Genomic DNA, 3,663 nt, shown 5'->3' on the forward strand with positions numbered 1-3,663 from the left:
GACATTTCTGTTGTCAAAGTCACCCGTACCCTGACCGTAGCTAATGGACATTCTTTTAGAAATTATGCCTTCCCTTTCAAAAAAAAAAAAAAATCTCTCCATGAACTCACAGAACGCACTTGGTTAGCTCTCTCGGCAGAAAGAGAGCGAGGCACCCTTCCTCTGGGCCGGGCTCCCTCTTTGCTTTCGGTGGCACCTCCACTCCTGGCTCTCTTCCCACCCTCCAACCGCTCCCGCCAGCCTCCTGGCCCGACTTCTCCCGCCTCATTGGCTAGAATGCCCGAGGGCTCGGGACTCCACCCTCCTCTCTCTCTCTCTCACCCCCTTCACCCCATTAGGGTCACCTGGGTGCTTTCGAAGCTGCTGCCGCCCAAGCCTCCCTCACCTGAGTCAAATGAATTCGAATCTCCGGGGTGGAGCCTGGGCGTAGGTGTGCTTTGGTTTTCTTCAACCTTTCCAGGTGATGCTAATGTCACCAGGGCTGAGAAGGCCTGACCAGCTGACTTTGGCTGGACAGTCTCATTCGTTGCCATGGCCCCAAGGACCAGCCTCTGTGTATGCTTGCAAGTTCCCACCCCCGGCCCACGTCTCCTTCCTGAATGCTGGGCCCTCCCGTCCAACTGACACAGGGTGTGGACATGGCCCCTGGAAGGACCACAGCTTCACGTCAGAGCCCTGAAGCATCCTTCATCAGGCTTGCCAACCCAAACCTCACGGGGCCATTCCCCCTTTCCCAGGGTGACAGGGCGGGCAGGTGCCCCCCTGAGTGAGCAATCTAAGTTAGGGGTGGCATAGCCCTTCACAGAGGAGGCAGCTGGGACACCGAAGGCTCTAGCGCGGTGGGAATCTGCCTGCCCCTCTCCTTCAATGGTAAGACTTGGTGGCACCGCTGGTCTGCCCGGAGAGGGAGGATCCCGCGGAGCAGATATGGTGACACCTGGGCTCACACTCGTGCCCTGCTACTTAGGGATGTGCGACAGTGAACGAGTGACTTAAGCTTTCTGGGCCTTCAGTTTCATCACCTGCAGAATGGCCAATAGCAGGGTCCCTACCTCCGGGGTTGATGCTAAGGTTCAGTGAGATGGGCCTCAGAAAGTGCTTAGTGCTCCGCTCCGCCTGGCCGGCCGACAGTGGCGCTCGGTGAATGTTGGCTATTTTTAGTACCATTACTGAGGGTAAATTCCCAATTCCTGGGCAGAGCTCACAAAGGCCCCTGGGATTGTGACCTTGGCGTTAGCTTCTACTCTTCTCTCCCTCCTACCATGGGACCTACCAGGTCACCGAACTAACAACTGTGCTGTTTCACATCTCTGTGTACGGCTGGCACATGCTAGTCCTGACGGGTGGACTGTACCTTCTTCACCTGGAAAACTCCTATTCATCCTTCAAAACCCAGTTGAAAGGCTGTATTTGTTAGATAGATACCCTTGAATCTCTTGGCCAAAGGTAATCACTCCTCTTTTGAATGGGCCATGGAGATGCGCTTCTATCACTGCACACGTTTCCAATCGCCTTCCCAAGGGCAGCAGGAATTAGCCTCCTGTGAACAGACCAGAGAATGCCCTCGACCACAGGCTGCCCCCAGGGCTCCCTTCTCCTCGCATTGCCTGGACACAGCCTCCTCTGCTCCCTCACTCCCAGCTGTCTCTGCTGCTCCCTACCACGCCTCTCCTCTGAGCTCAGTCTTCATGCTGAGAGAGTCAACCCTGGAATTTTCCCAGGGGACCTTCCATCACCACACGGAGACTGGGCTCAGCACCCCAGAGGCTCAGCAGCGGCCCATGCCACAACTGGGCTGGCTGCAGGCTGGTTCTTGGCACCGTGGGGGCCAGTTTCCCTTCTGCTCAGACCCCCTTTGGTCAGTCCTAGGTCCGTTTGGCCCCCCAAAGTTGATCTCAAGGAATCTTCACCTTGAGTGGTGTCCCAAATCCACTGGTTCTCTAAGTGACCTTGTATACGTCCTTGACCCCCTCTCAGCCTCAATGTCCCCCTGTACAACGCAAAGGGTGGTGACAGAGTTAGAAGAAAAGTTCCCTGAAGCTCCTTTCAGTACAGGGCTGGACATTCTAGCAAAACAAATCCATGTTCCGCACGCTGGCTGTCCCCTGACCCTCTCCTCCTCACACCCCTGTGATTGCAGCTTGGCTTGGGCGACTGGCCTGTGCCACCCTCATTCCACCTTCTAGTTTCATTACCAACACCCCCCCCCCCCCCCCCGCATGTGCGAACTGGGAGGAATTGAGGGCAAGGAGATAGAGTTGAAGGCAGCAGCAAGGGCCTGGGCCACGGTGGCCCCACCCCTGCCACTCGAGGTCCCTAGATGGTGAGATTGGGGATGGGGAGAATTCCGGAGAGGGCTGTGGTGCCTGGCATGGTGGGATCATATGTTGTGCCTGTCTTCATGGTGCTGTCTAGGCTCCCTGAGGCTTGGGCGTCTCAGCAGGAGGCGAGGAGACCGCTCGGGGAAGGGAATGCCGGCCCAGGACCCCAAGAGGAGAGGCTGGATCCCACCACCCAGGGCTGGTCTCAAGGCATTAAGGAGACAAGATCGGCTCCTACCACAACCTCAGCCATGGCTTCCTGACTGGGCTCGGCGCTGTCCTCCAACAGGTGTTTCAACGCAGCGGGCCTAGGGCCAGGGCCACGGGCCAGGGCCTTGTCCCCAGCACTCCCCCCACCATTCCCGCTCTCCAAACCTCCAGCCCCCACAAGGCAAGGCACCTCCGCTTCCTCCCAAGGCGCCACCCAAGATGGTCAAATAACGCAGAGGACAGGAGCCGCCTCCCGTGGGGCACGCGGGTCTGCCCGGGTCAGAGCCAGGAGGGCAGAGGACGCGCCCCAGTCCCCACGCGCAGAGATCTCCCCTGGTGGGAGCACACGCACATCTCTCCGCCTTCAGAGCGCACGGAGACCAGCGGCCGCCCCTTTAGGGCGCCAGAGGGCACAGAGATCTCTTCGTGGTAGCAGCACGCAGAGACAGAACACACACAGATCTCTCTCCCCGCTCAGGGCGCACAGAGAACCGTCCCGGGTCAGCCCGGGCAGAGATCTCGTCCCAGAGTGGACTCCCCGGGCGGACCGCTCTGCGCGGCCCAGAGAAAGGGGGTGCTTGGCCCCCTCCCCCAGCCCAGCCCTGCTCCGTCCGTCAGCTCCCCCGCTCCCTGGAACCACACTCATTGCGCGCCTAGTCGCCGCTCTGACCTTGGGGTCTCCGGCCTCGGGAATCCGGGTCCCAATCCCATACCTTCCCCGAGCCTGCGCCGGGGTCGGCAGGGAAGCCGGGGCCGCAGCTCCTCCTCCCCGGCCCCCGACAGCGCACCGGGAAACCCGGAAGGAAAGGGGAGGGGAGGGGGCGCGCGGCGATCCGAGCCGCCCTCCCCCCGGGGATCCCCTTCGGCCAGGCTGGTCTGCGCCCCTCCATCTCCCCTTCCCACCCTCGGGGGCAGCATGGGGGAGGCAGCCGCCGGGCGGACGGGGCCGGGCAGGGATCGCGCAGGGCTGGCGCCTCCGACCCTCGGGGAGGAAAGTTGGGTGGCGGCGGGCGGAAGGGTGCCCGGGCCGGGCCGGGGCTGCCGGGCGCGGGGGCGCTCGCTCACCTGCGGGTCCCCGGCCGGGGCCCCGGGATGGGGGCTGCCGCTCGGCACGGACGCGGCTCGGTGCGGG

The sequence above is a fragment of the Eptesicus fuscus genome, chromosome 18 (assembly GCF_027574615.1).
Source record: "Eptesicus fuscus isolate TK198812 chromosome 18, DD_ASM_mEF_20220401, whole genome shotgun sequence".
NCBI classification, from domain to species: domain Eukaryota; kingdom Metazoa; phylum Chordata; class Mammalia; order Chiroptera; family Vespertilionidae; genus Eptesicus; species Eptesicus fuscus.